The sequence below is a fragment of the Saccopteryx bilineata genome, chromosome 6 (assembly GCF_036850765.1).
Source record: "Saccopteryx bilineata isolate mSacBil1 chromosome 6, mSacBil1_pri_phased_curated, whole genome shotgun sequence".
Taxonomy (NCBI): Eukaryota; Metazoa; Chordata; class Mammalia; order Chiroptera; family Emballonuridae; genus Saccopteryx; species Saccopteryx bilineata.
Window position 1 is genome coordinate 34,828,625 of NC_089495.1, and position 21,902 is coordinate 34,850,526.

Here is a 21,902-nt window from a genome sequence, read left to right on the forward strand (position 1 = left end):
TTTTTTCTGAAGCTGGAAACGAGGAGAGACAGTCAGGCAGACTCCCGCATGCACCCGACCGGGATCCACCCAGCAAGCCCACCAGGGGCGAAGCTCTTCCCACCAGGGGGCGATGCTCTGCCCCTCCGGGGCATCGCTCTGCTGCGACCAGAGCCACTCTAGCGCCTGGGGCAGAGGCCAAGGAGCCATCCCCAGCTCCCGGGCCATCTTTGCTCCAATGGAGCCTTGGCTGCAGGAGGGGAAGAGAGAGACAGAGAGGAAGGAGGGGGGGGGGGTGGAGAAGCAAATGGGCGCCTCTCCTATGTGCCCTGGCCGGGAATCGAACCCGGGTCCCCTGCACGCCAGGCTGACGCTCGACCGCTGAGCCAACCGGCCAGGGCGAAAATAGTTGTTTTTATGTTTTCCATAATTATTATTCCAATGCCATTTACAGAAACCAAACAAAACACACACACACACACACACACACAATGATGTCTTGAAAATAGAGATATTCTGGAGAAAATTTAAATGATCTAAACTATCATGAGATTCTGATTGGCCTATTCTAAGACTCCATGTATCATTTTGCTTATAAACTGTTCTCAGAGATGGATATTCCTTGCACCAGATCAGTTTCTAGACTAGATAAATATGCTGGGAACCTTCAAACATCATAAAGATTCTACAAAGCACTAGAAGGCTATGTTTATTTGGATCAATTAAAAACACAGTATGTCTCAAAGAACAGACAAAGAAGTACAGTATTATTTTGATTGCTAAAAAGAGTTGTGTTTTCTTTTCTAATGAAAAGTTTATTCTTCCGATGTTGCAATGAAGAGTGGCTTTTTTCAAATAATGAAACTGTTATGGGAATCGTTGAGCTAATTCCAGAATTTGATTCATGGCTAAGTAAGCAATTGGCAGTTTCATAAAGGGGACTTGCTTCTCCAAAATAGTTTACAAAGTATCAATCAAAATAACTTGAAAAGATATAAAATATGAGTTAGACAATCAAATAAATAAGCCAAATACAAACACTGCTCTGTTATTGTCAAGTCTCCCTTGGCTATGACAAATGTTTTATTAGTCAGTGATTATTGTGTATCACTCGTATATCAGAAAACCCTAAGCATGATATTTAACTTTTTTTTTTTACCAGTTGAAACCATTTATCTGTGACTTTATTAAATACAATAAAAGAAATAGTCATATGACAACATATGAACGGTGAATACAAAGGGGCTGCAAGCATTCTTTTAAAGTATTAGTAATTATGTAAGGTATACGACAAACACAACCTGTTCCTCAAACCTGTTCCTCAAACCTCTTCAGATAAAAAGCTGCCCCAATCGTACGGAAGGGCTTCATTGCTGCAGCATTTCTGCAACTGCTAGTATGCTTGCTTGCAGGTTTGTCTAGACCAGTGCTCCCTCACAGAAATAAAAGGCAAACCATATTAAAATCTTCCAGTAGTTACATTAAAACAAGTAAAAAGAAACTGTTAAAATTTATTTTTATAATATATTTTATTTAAACCCATGAATCTTAACCTGCAATCAGCGAAAATATTTAAACTTTTAAAATTCTTTTTTTTTTATTGTAGTCAGTCTTTGAAATCTGGTGTGTAGTTTACTTCACAGCATACTCAGTTCTGACCGGTCACATTTCAGGCGTCCAATAGCCACGTGTGTTTGCAGCTACTCTATTGGACAGTGTGTGCTGTGGTTGGTGTGTTTGAAACTCACAACTCAGATTTTTCTTTAAAAGGTCTAAATGCCATGAAGCAGCTTGCCCGTTTCAGAGTGTTAAAGCCTTGCAAGGAGGGTGCAAGCTAATAACTAGCTAAATTCGCGGCAGGGCGAGATCTGGGGCTGACCTCTGGGACCGAACCTCTTGTGGGTGATGAAAAATAAAAGCTCAGATCGGTGTGTCCCTTGGAGGAGTGGGCAGGCAAGAGCAGCAACAGTGGGGCCACCAGTCAGAGCTGGTGACCAAGCAGCTGAATGGCAGGTCCTCGGGAGGGCACCCTGGGCAAAGCATACGGGTTATGGAGGAGACACCTGAGGCTCAAGGGGAGAAAGAAAGGGCCCGAGGGAATAACAGATGGTTAACCTTCTAGAATGCCAGGGTGGGTATGCCAGGGCCCTGGAGGCTTATAAAGATATGACACTCACTGAGCCTCAGAACGATATGCAGGTAGACATTATTCTCCTGAATTTCCAGCTAACACCAGGAAAGCTGAGACAGGGTTTTCTGATATCACTGAATAAGGAGTGGAGTCAGATGTGAACATAATTCTGTGTTGCTTCAAGCCTCTGCATTCTACTCTGTGCCATGTGCCCTCTTCAGGAAGGCTGGTGTTCCAGAGATTGTGTGGGAGGTCTCAGGAATCAATACACAAAAATTATGTCACCATCTGTAGAGACCTGATTTACAAGAAGGCGCTTTCCCAGGTGATTTTCATACTCAAGTGTCATTGTTTGGGATGATAAGAATCAACTCTGAGCACTCTTTAATTAATCAATATAAAAACTATGGAGTTGGAGAATCTGCGTTCAAATTTTAGCTCTGCCACTTACCAGCTATGTTAACTTGGGCATAATGAATAAAATGGTGGATATAAATATTTAGCTTATTGCCTAGTACATACTAAGTGCTCTGTAACCATGAGATATTATTTTTTGTATCATGAATATATTCTTGTTGAGCATCTATTATAGATTGTTTAGTGGAACTCAGTTTTGGCTCTAAAATGTGACATAGGAGAGATTCAGGGGTAGCATTCTAGTTAGAGGGAGAAGACTTGGCAGAGAACTTGTATTTAAGTAACACTGTGGTTGAGAAGCATCAGCCTTACCTACTAACTACTTAACAGGGTACACCAACAGAACCATGGAGGGACAAATGCTGCTTCTAGCCACCCCTTATGGCCCCAGCTGTAGGCTCTATAGAGAGTGCATATGCATCTCTACATACCTGCCATTGTGCTAGAAAAGAATGTGCTGTAACACCACCTTTAAGAACCTAATCATTGTCCTGGCCAAGTAGCTCAGTTGGTTAGAACATTGTCCCAATATGCCAGGGTTGTGGGTTCAATTCCTTAGTCAGGGCACATATAGGAATCAACTAATGAATGCATAGATAAGTGGAATAACAAGCCAATCTCTCTCACTCTTTCTCTCTCTCTCCTTTCTTCCCTGTAAAATCAATCAATAAAAAAAAAATTTTAAAGTAAAAAAAAAAATAACCTAACCATGTTATTTAAAAAAATGGACATGTAAATACATCATATGGTAGGAGACTTTCTGAAGGAGACACCTTACCACACACTGTGTCACCTTGGAGGAGGGAGCCGACAATGCTTGCGGAGTTGGGTTCGGTGTCACCGATACCATATTTCAGCTGGGTCTTGCAGGATATGTAACCATATGCCAGGTGGAGAAATGCAGGAGCCAGCGAAGCAAAAAGAACAGCATGACTAACGGCCTGGCAGCAGTTAAAGAACTGAGATATCCGGGAACTGGCAACGTGGGGAATGGCCGAGGAGGCAGGCTGCAGTTTCAGGTGGAGGGTGGCGGGTCGACTACCAGGAGCTTAGCCCAAGCATAGGCTGGATCGGATAGTCCGCCCGAGTAAAGCGTTTGGACCTCATCCTCACTGTTCAGGTAATGGTGAGCTCCTGACCCTTTTTAAATAAAGAAATACTATGATTGAATCCTCATTGTCAGGATATAAAAAGATCAGAGTATAGTGCCAACTGAGCAAAGCCTCTCCAATTGTATTAGTCAGAATATGCTAGATTGTGCTGTAATCGTTTATTTTTTTTGTAATCGTCTTTTAAAAACCCATAAACTTTAAAGACCTAAAACACATTTACTTTTCTCTCCCACATAACATGTTCCACATGGGCCAGCAAGGGTTTTGCAACACATATAATCCCTCAGTATTCCACCTTGCAGTTGCACCATTTGGGGCAAGGAAGGAGAAAATTAGCCACACAGCCCTGCCTAGCTGTGGAAGAGCTGGGATTGGCAGGAGTGTTTGGGGAGCCCCTTTTGGGTGAGTCTCTGCCATGCTAGTAGAAAGAGAATTTGAAAACTCTCTAGATGGGGCAACATAGGGCCACTGGACAGATGAGAGTGGGGTTAAGTATGGCACCTAGAACTTGAAGCACTCAGCCAGGGCCGGCCAGCCATGGAAACAAGGGTCCTTCTGTATCCAGTCCACACGCTGCGTCTCGTTATCCCGTCCTCGCTCACAGATGACTGCCAGCTAACCCCTATTGAGATGGCTGTGAGTAACTAAGAAGTAAGCCAGGGAATATGAATATATATATATATATCATAGGGGGGCCTGGGAGGACGCGGTGTGTGAAGAGCTAAGGCCACAGCGAGTTATCGACCCCAAGAGCTTTTCAGGAGTGTGCGTACCACTGTACCCATCTCCCTTTTCACCTCTCTGCACTACCTGTGAGGGAAAATCAGCAAGGCAACCTCTGGGTGAGAGAGGGAAAGAAAGAGACCGAGAGAGGAGAAAGGGAACAAAAGAACATAGTACTTTGTATTGGGAAACAATGTAACCAGATGTTAATAGTGGTTGTTGGGAGGGAAAGTATGGATTACCTTCTCTCTCTCTTTTACTTCCTTTCTTTTCTGTACTTTCACATTTTATAACTGTTATAAGGTTTCATCATTTAAAGTCAACTTGTGTTACTTAAAACACAATGTAGAAGGTTTGCTGTTTATTCTGACACTAGCTCTGTGAGGGTCACACACAGTTTTGATTTGATTTTTACAGTATGCAAGTAAAGAATAGAAAAGATTAGCCAAGAATTCTCTCAACTTCTTCTGTGAAACAAGTAGTAGGTAGGCTCAATCAAGGATCTGAAGACTGAGTTCGGACCAGTGTCTGGGAAAAGGGTCTCCAGGGGAGGGGAGGGGGCCTGGTCTCAGGTAGAGGGCAGCGCAGGCCCACACACCCACCGCAGTGACGATGGAGGCTGGGCGTTGGGAGTAGAGAAGCAGGCTCTGCCCTTCCCGGCTGGGCTGGCTCAACATCTAAGTCTTCCATCTACCTAGAGAAACTTCTCTCCTCTCTGCTCTTGATTGAATAATGAAAATAATTACTTTTGGTAAGAATCTTATATTGATATGAATACTTAAAAACTCCTTTGAAAGACAAAAAGGATGTAAATTAGGTAATGATTAGCACTGTGATAGGAGTTAGCAGAGTGGGGGGGGCGATGGTCATCGGAACAGAGAAGAGAAACACAGAGGGACAAGAAGGTTGAGGCTTGTAACTGCGCTAATGCAAATCATGTCTCTGAATCAAGCCAGAATGGTAACTTGTGGTTATGTCACTGAACATTCTTTCCCTCTGCATCATTGGAGAGGTTACGCAGGCGGTCTGACTTTCCAGCTGTTTCTAATCAAATGAAATGAACACTTGAAAATATACACTGAACTGAACCCACACCATCTCCAGACAGTTCTTGCTTCAGGCAACACTGGCGGAGTGGAATCTGCTTATCACCTGCTTATGGCACGTTTATTTCATTCCTGATGGAAAGAAAAAACACACTAAGAGCGAGTAATTCAGCAGAAAATCTGCACTGTTCTCTCTCTGGCCCCGTCCTTGGTTTGTCTCGCTTGAGGGATTGTGTGCCAAGCCCAGGCATTTAGTGGTATGTGCGAAACAGACTGATCGAACATGATAACCAAGACCTCAGGAGACGTCAGAGGTTCTGAATACCAGCCAGAGCCAGGAGGTAGTTCAAACACCAAGGTCAGGAAACATGTTTGCAAAGAAACTGCACAACCTTCTCACTTTTGACGATAGCTGTAAACATCACAAATAAAACACTAGCAAAACTTATTCTACAATATAATAAAGAAATAAAGCGGTAATGTTCCATGTGGATCGATAGAATTGATGAGACCACAGGCTATATAGTATCCAATTCCAGCTCCCATTGACTGGACACCTCTGCACAAGTCATTTCACCTCTCTAAATATCAGTTTTTCCATCTGCACAATGGGTAGAGTGCTCCTCTCATTGGATTTATTTCTGTTATTCTTTTTTCCCATCATCATGAAGATATTTCTGGTTACGCATCTTAAATTTTCTTCAAAATATTTAGTGTAGCCTGGGTTGTAGAGCTATAAGAATCTTGGCATAATTGATTATCATTTAAAAAAAAAACTTGCCAGTTATAAATGCTGATAGCTAATCTATGGCGTTATGGTCATAAGAATTTATTTATGTTTAATCTGTATACTCTTTATTGAATGGACCTAAGAAAAATAATATTTTGGAGAAAAGTTAAAGAATTTTTTTTAGTTTCACCTCAGTTATCTTAATCTCCTGCCAGTTAAATTATACATATATTTTTTTCTAATGGCTATTTATTTGTTTATTCACCTGTCTGCCATTTATATTTAAATACCCTATAACAACATGCTCATGGGTTAAATAACTCCCAAGATGAGAAACAACATAGTAATATAGGCATAAGTTATCCCTGCTAATGAGAAGAATATTAGCACTCATGAAATTCTTTTCACTTTACTTCTCTGGAGTACAGGTCCTTTATTCAGACTAGTGACTTTTTACGTTACGTTCTTACAGCTAGTGAGTTGTTTACTTCCCTTCTCCAAATCATCCCTTTCTTCTTCTTTTCTATTTACTTCTTGGTTTTTTTTTGTTGTTGTTGTGTTTTTTTTAATAAATTTTTATTAATGGTAATGGGATGACATTAATAAATCAGGGTACATATATTCAAAGAAAACATGTCTAGGTTATTTTGTCATCAAATTATGTTGCAAACCCCTCGCCCAAAGTCAGATTGTCCTCCGTCACCCTCTATCTAGTTCTCTGTGCCCCTCCCCCTCCCCCTAACTCTCTCCCTCCCTCCCTCCCATGTCCTCCCTCCCCCCCCCCACCCTTGGTAACCACCACACTCTTGTCCATGTCTCTTAGTCTCATTTTTATGTTCCACCAATGTATGGAATCATGTAGTTCTTGTTTTTTTCTGATTTACTTATTTCACTCCTTATAATGTTATCAAGATCCCACCATTTTGCTGTAAATGATCTGATGTCATCATTTCTTATGGCTGAGTAGTATTCCATAGTGTATATGTGCCACATCTTCTTTATCCAGTCTTCTATTGAAGGGCTTTTTGGTTGTTTCCATGTCTTGGCCACTGTGAACAGTGCTGCAATGAATATGGGGCTACATGTGTCTTCACGTATCAATGTTTCTGAGGTTTTGGGGTATATACCCAGTAGAGGGATTGCTGGGTCATAAGGTAGTTCTATTTGCAGTTTTTTGAGGAACCACCATACTTTCCTCCATAATGGTTGTACTACTTTACAGTCCCACCAACAGTGAATGAGGGTTCCTTTTTCTCCACAGCCTCTCCAACATTTGCTATTACCCGTCTTGTTGATAATAGCTAATCTAACAGGAGTGAGGTGGTATCTCATTGTAGTTTTGATTTGCATTTCTCTAATAACTAATGAAGCTGAGCATCTTTTCATATATCTGTTGGCCATTTGTATCTCTTCCTGGGAGAAGTGTCTGTTCATGTCCTCTTCCCATTTTTTTATTGGATTGCTTGTTTGTTTGTTGTTGAGTTTTATGAGTTCTTTGTAAATTTTGGATATTAGGCCCTTATCTGAGCTGTCGTTTGAAAATATCAGTTCCCATATAGTTGGCTGTCTGTTTATTTTGGTATCAGTTTCTCTTGCTGAGCAAAAACTTTTAATTCTGATGTAGTCCCATTCATTTATCTTTGCCTTCACTTCTCTTGCCATTGGAGTCAAGTTCATAAAATGTTCTTTAAAACTCAGGTCCATGATTTTAGTACCTATGTCTTCTTCTATGTACTTTATTGTTTCAGATCTTATATTTAGGTCTGATCCATTTTGAATTAATTTTAGTACACGGGGACAGGCTGTAGTCGAGTTTCATTCTTTTGCATGTGGCTTTCCAGTTTTCCCAACACCATTTGTTGAAGAGGCTTTCTTTTCTCCATTGTGTGTTGTTGGCCCCTTTGTCAAAGATTATTTGACCATATATATGTGGTTTTATTTCTGGGCTTTCTATTCTGTTCCATTGGTCTGAGTGTCTATTTTTCTGCCAATACCATGCTGTTTTGATTATCGTGGCCCTATAATATAGTTTAAAGTCAGGTATTGTAATGCCCCCAGCTTCATTCTTTTTCCTTAGGATAGTTTTGGCTATTCGGGGTTTTTTATAGTTCCATATAAATCTGATGATTTTTTGTTCCATTTCTTTAAAAAAATCTCATAGGGATTTTGATGGGAATTGCATTAAATTTGTATATTGCTTTGGGTAATATGGCCATTTTGATTATATTTATTCTTCCTATCCAAGAACAAGGAATATTTTTCCATCTCATTGTATCTTTTTCAATTTCCCTTAACAATGCTTTGTAATTTTCATTATATAGGTCCTTTACGTTCTTTGTTATGTTTATTCCTAGGTATTTTATTTTTTTGTTGCAATCGTGAAGGGGATTATTTTTTTGAGTTCGTTTTCTAATATTTCATTGTTGGCATATAGAAAGGCTATGGACTTTTGTATGTTAATTTTGTATCCTGCGACCTTACTGTATTGGTTTATTGTTTCTAATAATCTTTTTGTGGAGTCCTTCGGGTTTTCGATGTATAGGATCATATCATCAGCAAAAAGTGATAGCTTTACTTCTTCTTTTCTGATATGGATGCCTTTTATTTCTTTGTCTTGTCTGATTGCTCTGGCCAGAACTTCTAGCACCACGTTGAATAAGAGTGGAGAGAGTGGACAACCCTGTCTTGTTCCTGATTTAAGGTAGAAAGTCCTCAGTTTTATGCCGTTTAATAGGATGTTGGCTGATGGTTTATCATATATGGCCTTTATCATGTTGAGATATTTTCCTTCTATACCCATTTTGTTGAGAGTCTTAAACATAAAATTGTGTTGTATTTTATCAAAAGCCTTTTCTGCATCTATTGATAAGATCATGTGGTTTTTGTTCTTTGTTTTGTTGATATGGTGTATTACGTTAACCGTTTTGCGTATGTTGAACCATCCTTGAGATTCTGGGATGAATCCCACTTGATCATGATGTATTATTTTTTTAATATGTTGTTGTATTCGGTTTGCCAGTATTTTGTTTAGTATTTTAGCGTCTGTATTCATTAGAGATATTGGTCTGTAGTTTTCTTTCTTTGTGCCATCCTTGCCAGGTTTTGGTATGAGGGTTATGTTGGCCTCATAAAATGTGTTTGGAAGTATTGCTTCTTCTTCAATTTTTTGGAAGACTTTGAGTAGAATAGGAACCAAGTCTTCTTTGAATGTTTGATAGAATTCACTAGTATAACCGTCTGGGCCTGGACTTTTATTTTTGGGGAGATTTTTAATAGTTTTTTCTATTTCCTCCCTGCTGATTGGTCTGTTTAGGCTTTCTGCTTCTTCATGACTCAGTCTAGGAAGGTTGTATTGTTCTAGGAATTTATCCATTTCTTCTAGATTGTTGTATTTGGTGGCATATAATTTTTCATAGTATTCTACAATAATTCTTTGTATATCTATGATGTCTGTGGTGATCTCTCCTCTTTCATTTTGGATTTTATTTATTTGAGTCCTGTGTCTTTTTTCCTTGGTGAGTCTTGCCAAGGGTTTGTCAATTTTGTTGATCTTTTCAAAGAACCAGCTCCTTGTTTTATTGATTTTTTCTATAGTTTTTCTGTTCTCTATTTCATTTATTTCTGCTCTGATTTTTATTATCTCCTTTCTTCGGCTGGTTTTGGGTTGTCTTTGTTCTTCTTTTTCTAGTTCCTTAAGGTGTGAAGTTAAGTGGTTTACTTCGGCTCTCTCTTGTTTGTTCATATAGGCCTGAAGTGATATGAACTTTCCTCTTATTACTGCTTTTGCTGCATCCCAGAGATTCTGATATGTCGTATTTTCATTTTCATTTGTCTGTATATATCTTTTGATTTCTGCGCTTATTTCTTCTTTGACCCATTCATTTTTTAGAAGTATGTTGTTTAGTTTCCACATTTTTGTGGGTTTTTCCCCCTCTTTTTTGCAGTTGAATTCTAGTTTCAAGGCTTTATGATCAGAAAATATGCTTGGTACAATTTCAATTTTTCTAAATTTGCTGATATTGTCTTTGTGGCCCAACATATGGTCAATTCTTGAGAATGTTCCATGTACACTAGAGAAAAATGTATACTCTGTCGCTTTGGGATGAAGTGTCCTGTAGATGTCTATCATATCCAGGTGTTCTAGTATTTCGTTTAAGGCCACTATATCTTTATTGATTCTCTGTTTGGATGACCGATCTAGAGCCGTCAGCGGTGTATTGAGGTCTCCAAGTATGATTGTATTTTTGTTAGTTTTTGTTTTAAGGTCAATAAGTAGCTGTCTTATATATTTTGGTGCTCCTTGGTTTGGTGCATATATATTAAGGATTGTTATGTCTTCTTGATTCAACTTCCCCTTAATCATTATGAAATGACCATTTTTGTCTCTGAGTACTTTTTCTGTCTTGTAGTCAGCATTATTAGATATGAGTTTTGCTACTCCTGCTTTTTTTTGGGTGTTGTTTGCTTGGAATATTGTTTTCCAGCCTTTCACTTTTAATTTGTTTTTATCCTTGTTGCTTAGATGTGTTTCTTGTAGGCAGCATATAGTTGGATTTTCTTTTTTAATCCATTCTGCTACTCTGTGTCTTTTTATTGGTAAGTTTAATCCATTTACATTTAGTGTAATTATTGACACTTGTGGGTTCCCTACTGCCATTTTATAAATTGCTTTCTGTTAGTTTTGTATCTAGTTTGATTCTTCTCTTTTGTTTTTCTATCATTTGTTTTTGTTTGTTTGTGTTCCATACTTCTTTCCTCTGTTGCTACCTTTTTTAAGTCAAGTGTTTTTGTGGTGGTTTTTTTAAGGGTGGTTACCATTAAGTAATGAAAAGGGTACCTACCATATTCATTGTAGTACCCTATCTTATAAGTATTTCTGCACTTCATCATCCTTTGCTACTGTTAATCTCCATCCTCTCCCCCCTGTTTTTCCTTTGTTGTCACAGTTTAAGTTTGGTTTTATTGTGTTCTTGGTGGAGCTGTTACTTGTGGTGTTGTTTTCTTTTGTTCTTTGAATCTGGTTGGAAAACCCCCTTTAGTATTTCCTGGAGTGGGGGCTTTCTGTTGATAAATTCTCTCATCTTTTCTGTATTTGTGAATGTTTTTATATCTCCTTCATACTTGAAGGATAGCTTTGATGGGTATAGTATTCTTGGCTGAAAGTTCCTCTCTCTCAGGGCTTTAAATATTGGGGTCCACTCTCTTCTAGCTTGTAGAGTTTCTGCTGAGAAATCTGATGATAATCTAATAGGCCTTCCTTTATATGTTGTACTCTTCTTTTCCCTGGCTGCCTTGAGAATTTTTTCTTTGTCATTGGTTTGTGTCATCTTTATTATGATGTGCCTTGGAGTGGGTTTGTTGGGGTTAAGAAAACTTGGTGTTCTGTTTGCTTCTTGAATTTGAGGCTTTAGTTCCTTCCACAGGCTTGGGAAGTTCTCGTCTATTATTTGTTTGAGTATATTCTCCATTCCATTTTCTTTCTCTTCTCCCTCTGATATACCTATTATTCTTATGTTATTCTTTCTGATGGAGTCAGACAATTCCTGTAGGGCTTTCTCGTTTTTTATTATTTTTGAGTCTCTTTCTTCTTCTCTCTGTTGTGCCTCAAGTTGTTTGTCTTCTATTTCACTAATCCTATCTTCAATCTGGGCTGTTCTGTTAGCTAAGCTTGTTACCTCGTTTTTCAGCTCGTGAATTGAGTTTTTCATTTCTGTTTGATTTGTTTTTATAGTTTCAATTTCCTTGGTAATATATTCTTTGTGTTCATTGAGTTGTTTTCTGATCTCCCTATATTGCCTTTCTGTGTTTTCTTGTATATCTCTGAGTATTTTTAAGATTTCTATTTTAAATTCTCTGTCATTTAGCTCCAAGGCTTCCAATATGTTAAGTCTTTTCTCCATAGATTTTTTCCACATCTATTTGTGTTACCTCTCTTTCTTTTGTATCCATAATATTCAATTTCCTCTTTCTTATCGGCATCTGAGGGTGGTCTTATTGATAGCACTAATTAGAATTAATAAAGAGTAAAAAGTAAAAAAAAAAAAAAAAAAAAAAAGGTTTAAACACCCCACAAAAAAAACAGTAATAATTTATTATTTCCCCCTTTTTTTTCTCTCTTCTCTTTCCCTCCTCTCCCCTCCTCAGGGAAATATCGTGCCTATAATGGAGGGCCTGATTTGGGGTGAAGAGTTCAAGGGGCAAAAAAAAAGGGAGTAGGGACCTACTAAATGCAAAAAAAAAAAAAAAAAAAAAGGAAGAAAATCTTAGACAAGCATAAGATGATTTGCTTGTAAGTGATGGTCAACTAAGAGATATAATGAGAGGGATAAGAGGGAACCAGAAAAAAGGACCAAAAAAGAATAATAAAGAAGAAAAAATAAAAATAATAAGTAAAAATCTGTTGTATTAAGTGGAGCGAAGACTAAATACAATGGAGACCTTGGGTTGGGAGGACCCAAAATGCCACAAAAATAAACAAACAAGAAAAAAAAAAAACAAAAGCAAAAAAGAGAAATAAAGCCAAAAAAAAGCCTTGAGTCCCAAATTAACTAATTTGTTCGTGATTGAGGATTATATGGGAGGAAAGTAAAATAAGAAAAGAAAAAACGTATAGAAAGGAAAAAATAAGAAAAAGAGAAAAACGAAGGAAGAAATAAAATAGGAAGAGAAAAAAACAAAATAAAGCAAGACAAAAAAAAAAAAAAACAAAAGAGGAGAGAGTGAGAGTTAAGTGTTTTGGAGTATAACCTTAAAGGAGGGTGAAGATGAAGAAGAAAAATAAAATGCAACACTCATGGGTAGTGTAGTTCAAGAAAGGGGAAGCATAAGATGGGCAGAGAATAGAAGGACCGAGGTGGAGGAAATAAAGGCAAAAAGATAGAAGAAACAAACAACAACAACAACAACAACAAAAATTAGTGGATCAAGTTGTAAAGTCTGTGGGTTTTTCTTGATTTTGAGAGGTTAACTTCTTCCTTTTTCTTTTCTCTCCCTCTTCCTGGTCGGTGACTCTGTACCCCAGGCTCTGCCCCTGTGTCACTCTTAGTTAGGGATTTGCAGTTGATGGGATTCTATGGCAATGTCATATAATTGGCTTTAGTCTTGCCGGAAGTAAATGCTTGTTGGCGTTTGCAGGGTCCAACGATGAGAGAGTTTGCTTTCCTGGATTCTCTCTCCTAGTCCCCCCTTTCTGAATTAGCAGCCTTGTGATCCAGCTATAAGGCTGCAACTGCTTCTGCCTGGGGAGTAAGAGGCTCAAAGAGCTGGGAAATCCCCACTCTATCCCCACTCAGTGCAAGGCTTTGGGAAAGGCTCTGACAGTCAGGGCCTCCAGTGTAATCAGGCGGGGGTGGGAGTCAATTGTTGTCAAGGTGACTGTTCAGCGCCTATCATTTAGTTGGACCTCTCAACCCAGGCTTTCCACACTTTGTAGCCTGTTTTTGCAGGGAAGAAGAGGCACTAGTCTCTGCTTACGACTAGTGTAGTATAGACCTTATTATCTGCCAAGTCCTTCTTGTTAGTGTTTATCCCTGAATATGGAGGCTCTATCAATCAGATGTTGCCCCCGCCCCTTTAGCGAGAGGCACTAAAAAATATCACGCCTCTTGTCTTGGATCGCTGAACTGAGAGAGATCTTATCAATTAGAACCGAGGGTGCGCAGATTTCATGGGTTAAGCTAATTTCAGTGATTGGGTCGCAGCTGTGCTTCCGAAGGTATTTTAGGCTGCCTGCACGCGCCCCTCCCCCAAAGCTTGATTGTTAGCTTGAATGGCTGGGTGAGGTGCCCCGCCCACAGAGAGAATCTCCCAAGCCTCTCCCGCTCGCCCCGCCGCTGGCGGCTGGACCGCACCAGGCGTAGGATAATGGAGCCCCCTGGGTGTGCGGGCCAGCAGGGCGCCCTGGGCGCGTGGAATGCCCAAGGCACGCGCGCGAATGGGGCGCTCCGGGCACCGGTGGTCGGCGACCCCCACTCGCAGTGTGCGGGCCGCTGGGAACGTCAGCGGTGCTCAACCGGACTGGGCGCGCGCGGCTGCTCGCGGCGGCGGCTCGCAGCAGCGCCCCGCAGGGGCTCGCGGTGGCGGCTCGCATCAGCCGCTCGCGGCGGCTCACGGTTCCCAAGTATATGGGCTGACTCACCACAGGCGCACTTCCTTGCGGTTTGAAAGAACGTCCCTGTGGTCGATTCCTCCACACCCTCGTCTCTCAGATTCAAGTGATAACAGTCCTTTCGCTATCAGTTTGTGTGGAACTCCGGAATGCTCCGAGGATAAATTTTTCTGTTTCTAGTTAATAAATTTGTTGTGATTTAGGGGAGAGCTGTCGGACGCGCTGCTCACGGCGCCATTTCCGTGACGTCACCACTACTTGTTTTTAGATTACATTCTGCTTCTAATTGAATACCTTTCATCACTCAGACTTTATATGCTATTAAGTTTCTTTAAAAAATTCTTTTCAAAAATCATCTTACTTTTCTTCCTGGTTCTCCTTCTCTTGTCTGTAATCTTAAGACACACCTCCCTGACATTTTATTTTCTCTTTACAGAATACATTCATTGCCATCATCTCTGAGCTTTATATTTAGCAAAATTATTCTTAAAGGTAAACTACAAATACTGCTAACTGCCCCCAAACTCAATGCTACCTTGACTCTGTCAATAAAGCTGTGTAGAAACGAGGGGAGGAGGCAGTATTGGTTCTGCAAGGCTTCTGCTGGAATGTTACTGGTTCTCTTTCTCATGGAAAACCAGGCTCACGTTCTCTTTTCATGGGATAATACTTTTTCTGAGTGACCTACCATCACTTGCAATCAACAAGGAAGAGTTTATTGATCTGAGATGAAGCCTGCATGGGATGGTACATTTCCTCCAGCATAATCACCTCCTTCATCTAAGTGTCAAGATAAATTCTGAATAAACCTTTATGATAAATAAAATTAGCTCCAATGGGCCCTGGCCGGTTGGCTCAGCGGTAGAGCGTCAGCCTGGTGTGCGGTGGACCCGGGTTCGATTCCCGGCCAGGGCACATAGGAGAAACGCCCATTTGCTTCTCCACCCCTCCGCCGCGCCTTCCTCTCTGTCTCTCTCTTCCTCTCCCGCAGCCAAGGCTCCATTGGAGCAAAGATGGCCCGGGTGCTAGGGATGGCTCCTTGGCCTCTGCCCCAGGTGCTAGAGTGGCTCTGGTCGCGGTAGGGCAACGCCCCGGAGGGGCAGAGCATTGCCCCCTGGTGGGCAGAGCATCGCCCCTGGTGGGCAGAGCATCGCCCCTGGTGGGCGTGCCGGGTGGATCCCGGTCGGGCGCATGCGGGAGTCTGTCTGACTGTCTCTCCCCGTTTCCAGCTTCAGAAAAATACAAAAAAAAAAAAAATTAGCTCCAATGGACTTTGATCAAAACATATGTTATTAGGAGAAAAAAAAACCCTAAAAGATTCAACTGTCAAGCTGGGAGTCTGAAAGTTTCACTAAAAAATTCAAAAGAGCAGAATTAAAGAAATGACTGTTGGAAAAGGCCTGGAAATCTCCTCCGGGCCCCGTTCATTTTAAGGATGAGACAATGAAGTTGAGTGGCAGGAAGGGACTTGCCCAAGCCTCCCAGGGACTACTGGTGAGCCAGGAGTGAAACCAGGCACCCGCCACCGTGCCCACCGGGGCCTGTTGGATATACCAGACTCAACTCCTAAAAACCATTGCTGCAATTCATTGTACTAACAGCGTCTACAGATCTTGTGATTGCCCTAATATTCAATGAAAGGAATTGGAAGACATATTTTTCTATCATTTTGATTTCATAAACGTGTACTCAAGCGAAAGTTAAAATTCAGACTGCCAAAAATGTTTGTATAATGTCACCATGGTTTTGAATCTTCTCAGTGTACTTGTGGTCAGTTTTAGTTTATTGTTGTAAAGGTACATTCAGGTTTCTCTTTTTATAAATGTGTTTTCTAAACAAGCTGGAATTTGCAGGCAGGGATGTTTTAATAGAAACATTGGGGAGGAAAACCTACGTTTCCAAAGCATGCCTTCAATACAGAAAAACGCAAATGTGTTGATTTTTCTTTTGGGTTTGATGTTTCCGCTTAGGGCTCAGCCATAGCACAGTATATGGAAAACTCATAGGACTTTATCTTAGCAAAGAGAATAAAATAGAGCAGTAATCTAAAGGAACAAGATATCTGGGCAAGAACCCAAACACCTAGCTTTCTAAGATATATATAACCGCGTTCGGAATCACCACTCCCTTGCTGTGTGTGCAGTATGACTTTCATAGGCACAGACTTAGGTGCACAGAACTCTAACTGCCTTTGTTTTTCTATAACTAAACCTAAAGCCTATCTTCAGCCCCCGTGCTTCCTGAAGATAACCAATACAGTCAGCTCCAATCAAACCTATTACAACAAGGCTTTTTCAGACATTTTCGGATTTTCCCTGCCTCCTTCCTCCTACTCTGATGGATACCCTAAATCCCAGAGGCTTGTCTAGCATCATAGCCAGGGCAAGGGTGGCACGTAGGAAAGCGTGAGATCTCTAGTTGATCTCCATTCTCCAGTGACATCCTGTGAAGGGAACAACCTGCCTGGTCCATGGGTGTGGACTTCTCTGCACACAGCACCTGTTGGGGTAAAGTCATCTCTCTCTTCCTGCGGATTGTAGGATACACCCCCTTTATCCTGGCCAAGAGATGCTCTTTAAATTTCCACAAATCAGACCACTGGCTTCTCTCTAAGTACATGTTCCCATTTCTCTGGGGTTTTTGTTTGTTTGTTTGTTTGTTTGTTGTATCTACACTGTTCCTTCTATTCCTAACTTAGTCTACATTGTACTATACTTTTATACTTCTTTATGCTGATAACTGGGTATGTTATGTTAAAAATATATATTTTGTTTTCAAGCTATATACAATTAGGTTTCATCTCCTAAAATAATTGATTATGGAAATGCCACCTCTTTCAAGAAGCTCTGTGATTCCTCTGAGTCAGAAGTAATCTCTTTATGTTGTTATCTTCTTATTGCACTTTATATCTCTCATGCTATTTACCGTATATTTTGTATATTGTTTATTAGTGTCCTTTTCTATTTTACCTTCTAGATTGTAAGGTACCTGAGAACAGAAGAGATTAAATCCTGCTTATTAAAGAAGAGCCATAGACTCTAATGCATGATAGCCTGCTCAAAATATGCTTGAATAAATAAAATGATTGTATCAGTCAGCTTTCACTATAATAATGCTGTGTAAAACAAACCAGAACAAATCCCTGTCTGATGAACACACAGCTTTCCCTTGGAGGACATGGACAGTCTGGGGTAGCTCTTCTCCAAGATGATGCTCAATTTAGTTCTGTTTCTCGTATCTTCTGTCTGGGACTCAGGCTGAAGGAAAGGAGACATTTCTATCTGGAATCCCCATGGTGGGTAGTTATAGGAAGGTTGTCAGGGAATCTCAAAGGCTCTTCAAGAGTCCACTTGGGTCCCTGGCTGGTTAGCCTGTTGGTTAGAGCATCGTCCTGAAACAACAGAGTTGAGGATTAGATCCCTGCTCAAGGCACAAACAGGAAGCAACCAATGAATGCACCGCTAAGTGGAACAACAAATAAATGCTTCTCTCTCTATCTCTCTATCTCCCTCTTCCTCTCTCTGTCTCTCTAAAAAACTCAATCAATACATTTTTTTTAAAAAAAAGAGTTCACTTGGAGCTAACAGGGGTCACTATTTCCCTCACTATTCAGCCAAAGCAGGTCACCCAGACAAACCCCACTGCACTGGGAAATAGTCTTCTCTCCTGGGAATGTACGAGGAGTGAGACCATACAATCAGAGGTGCGAGGAAGCTTTTATGGAGAAATTATATGATCCACATAAGGACCATGAAGAATATAAAGTAGAAAAAGCAGTGGACCCACAGGGGAGGTCTAGTGCTGTGGCAGAGCACCACCGAGCTGAGTCACTGCCCTGAGAGGCTCTTTCACACTGATTCTCCACCCTTACACATTTTCTGCTTGGGGAGCTGTCATACATACAGCCTAGCCTGCGTGGAAAGTATGTGCAGATACGGTAAACTACAGGTCAGCTGTGGACTAGCATGCAGGCTCTCCCTAGAGCCTGAGCACAGACAGCTCCTCTCTATTTTGGACCCAGGCTTAGAGAAGCAATGGGTGGAGAAATCCTAATTAAATAAAGTTAATCTTAAAAAATTTGTAACACCTTTATTAAGCTATAATTCACATATCATAAAATTTACCCATTTAAAGTGTGCAATCTAATGGATTTGGTAGATTGAAAGAATTGTACAACCATCATCACAATCTAAATTTAGAACCTTTTGTCAGCTCAAAAAGAAACCCTGGACTCATTAGCAATCTCTTCCTGTTAACCATCCCCAGCTCTGGGCAACCACTAAGCTACTTTCTATCTCATTAGATTTGCCCCATCTGAACATTTCATGAAATGCAGTCATACAATAGGTTGTCCTTTGTGACTGCCTTCTTCCACCTGGCACGTTTTCAAGGCTCACGTACTTTGTGGCATGTATCAGAACTTCCTTCGTAATGTTTTCTGGCTGGATAATATTACTGTGTGTGTATGCCACATTTCGCTTACCCGTTCAGCAGTTGATCGACATTCAGGTTGTTTTCACTTTTGTGCTATTATGAACATTTGCGTCTAGGTTTTTGTATGCACGTATGTTTTCATTTCTCTTCGGTATATGCTAGGAGTGGGATTGCTGGGTCATATGCTAATTTTGTGTTGAACCTTTGGTAGAACTTGCCAAACTGTTCTTCAGAACAGCAGTACCATTTTATACTTTCATCAGCAATGCATAGGGTTCCCAATTTCTTCACATCCTCACCAACATTTGTTATTATCTGTTGTCTTGATTCTAACAGTCTTGTGATAGCTCATTGATTTGCACTTCCAAAATGGCTAATGATGTTGAGCATCTTTTCATATGACTATTGGACATCTGGATATCTTTTCTGGAGAGAATTTCTACTCAAAGACAGCTCATTTTTAGTTAGGTTGTTTCTTTATTATTGAGTTCTCAGAGTTCTTTACATATTCTAGATACTAGTCTCTTATCACGTAAGAAATTGGCAAATACAGTATTTTCTCCAATTCTACGGGTTGTTTCTTCACTTTCTTGATGGTTTCATAAACTTAAATACCTCTGCCTTAGCTCTTTTTCAAAAATGTTTTTCAGTTATAGTTTACCCTCATTATTATTTTGTATTAGTTTCAGGTGTGCAGCACACTGTTAGATGATTATATACTGTGCAAAGTGGGCTCCTCAATATTTCAAGCACCCACCTGCACACAACTCAGGCTCTCTTCGTACACGTCTGACACTCCCTGAGTCTGCCCAGACCTTCTCCAGAGCCTCCAAAGAAAGACCGCAGTGCACGCCCAGGCTGGCTGCAGGCAGCAGACCCCTTGGCAAGGGGCAAGCTTGGCAGGGTGTGGTCAGGAGGGTGGGGCTAGTGCATTCTTCCAGGCTGATTCTATATGGAGAGGAGTGCTTGACTCGAAATATGGCGTCTGTGGGTAGCGTGGAAGAGGGACTCAGTACAGGGACCTTGGTAGCTATCTCTTTATTCCCATCTCTGAAGTCATACAACTCAATCACTCCCTGTATCACTCCAGCCCACTCAGAGCTGCTGACCCTCTACTGGAGCCTGGGATGAGTACCCATGAATGAGATTTTATGCACTGGCCCTTTAAGAGGACATCTGGGGTTCTAGCAGTCTCCCATCTCACCCTGGTGGGCAGAATCCCCACTGATTTTGACAACCAGATGTTATGTGGGCTCCTCTTCCCAGCAGTAGTGCTCCAGGCTAGGGTACCTGGTGTGGGGTTCAGAGCCCTTGCTCCTCAGAGAGACCTTTGAAGCTGGAGGTATCCTTCCCTCCAGCTTCTCAACTGCCACATGTGGTTGTGGGGTCAGCACTTTTCACATCTCTGCCCGTCCTACCAGTCTTGCATGGCTTCTTCTGTATATCCTAAGTTGTCAGACTTCCGTTCAGCTGGTTATTCCGGTTGATTGTTCTGTAATTTAGTTGTAATTCCAGTTTGGTCCTGGGAGGAGGTGAGCGTAGCTTCCTCCTGCTCTGCCCACCATCCTGGGTCCTCTCTGTCTTAGCCCTGAAGCAGTGCCTCTTTTGTGCCGACACCTCTGTATTGCTTCGACTGTCATAAGATGCGGAGTCAGGCTGCACATGGCTTTGTCCCCAAACCTTGGCTTCTCTGTTCAGTTTGTCAGCATGAAGGAAGTTACACCATTACTGGGTGAGACTACCTCCTTGAACAGCAACAATACCACGCTTCCTCGGGTCATGCATCAGGGACCCAGGAGGAGACCTGAACAGCGAGCCAACTCATGGGTGGCTTGGCCGGGAGCCCCAGGAGTAATGTCTGCTCTCACTTAGGTGGAGCTCTTTCTGCCTGAACTGGAGGTCAAGGTCACCAGAAACGTTCAGCCTAGAATATAAGCATCACTGCTAGTTCTTTCTGGGTCATATCACCCTGAGAATTTACTTTCTATCATGTTAAGAAATTATACATAACTCTTGATATTCAGTCCCAGGTGATCTAATTAGGGAAGACACAGTGCACATTGCATGGACTTTCAATCAAGTGTCTCCCTTGGGGTGGTTCAGAGGTACCTGAAACAGCGTCATTATTTCCGAGTAACGTTCCGTAACCAACCTGCGTAGCAGTCCCAATCCTCAGCTCTAAACCCTGAAGATACGAAATGACCTAACTGAATACGCTACACCCATACACTTCCGAGCATGCATGTGCCTTTGTAAACCCGAAATCTCTTGAGAGCTCCTGTTTCCAAGTGCAAGATGGCTTCGGAGAATGCAGAGACTGCTTTGAGTTTCTGGCGGTCTTTCAATTAGCAAACTGTAAGCTTGCATGGAGCTATTACAGGTCAGATGTTTTTAAATTCATTAATAAAACTGACTGGAAGCACAGAGAATTAAAAAGCCATTTATAGAGCTTTCAGAGCTATTGGGTCTGTTGTGGACAGATTTATGGGTATCAGTTTCCCCAACCCTGCTTCCTATCTTTCTAAGTGCATTAAAACATTTTAAAATGTGAAGTTGTATGCAAATAGCCAGCCTGTCTAGGATGATGGCAACACTTATACTGTCTTAGGTAGGGTTTCCAGAAACAGGTCCTGAGACAGAGATCGGCTCCGAGGTTGATGGGGTGTGCTCTTAGGGACCACTTCTGTAAGAGAGGAAGGGACACAGGCTCATTCTGTATGTTCTCAGCATCTAGGTTCTGCTGGATCTTAGCCCTGGTTATAGGATGAGGGGTCAAGAGGCGAGGTGGTGGCAGGGTCCGACGGGGACACTGTCCTGTGGATAGAGTCTCTACAGCCTTCAAGCAAGGGAGAGTGCTGTTCGTAGAGTGAGGGGTGGCCCGCTCCCACAGGCCCAAGAGGTCTGGGGAGTTAGGAGTTTCGCAACTGAAGTGGGGCTGAAATGAGCCCACAGGCCCTCGGCTGGAAGCTTTCCCTCCTTCGGAGTTCCGCTGTTCTGACCATTAGGTCCCGAGCCTGGGAGTCAGCAGCCTTCTCTGCCTCCCCCCCGTGTGCTGTGGGGGTCCTGTGGCTTGCACGTTAGGCTCTTAACGCCCATAAATTGTTCTTAGGTTTTCTTTATATTTTTTAGAGTGTCAGCTTACCGTAGTCATAGTTAATGAGTTTTGCCTGACCAGGAGGTGGCGCAGTGGATAGAGCATCGGACTGGGATGTGGAGGACCTAG

The 21,902-nt window shown here is 41.5% G+C and overlaps 1 protein-coding gene across 2 annotated transcripts in view; it reads left to right on the forward strand.

Moving 5' to 3' along the window:
• Positions 1–21,902, forward strand: part of PSD3 (pleckstrin and Sec7 domain containing 3) — a 619,599-nt gene that overhangs the window by 43,898 nt on the left and 553,799 nt on the right. The gene's annotated exons all lie outside the window — the stretch shown is intronic.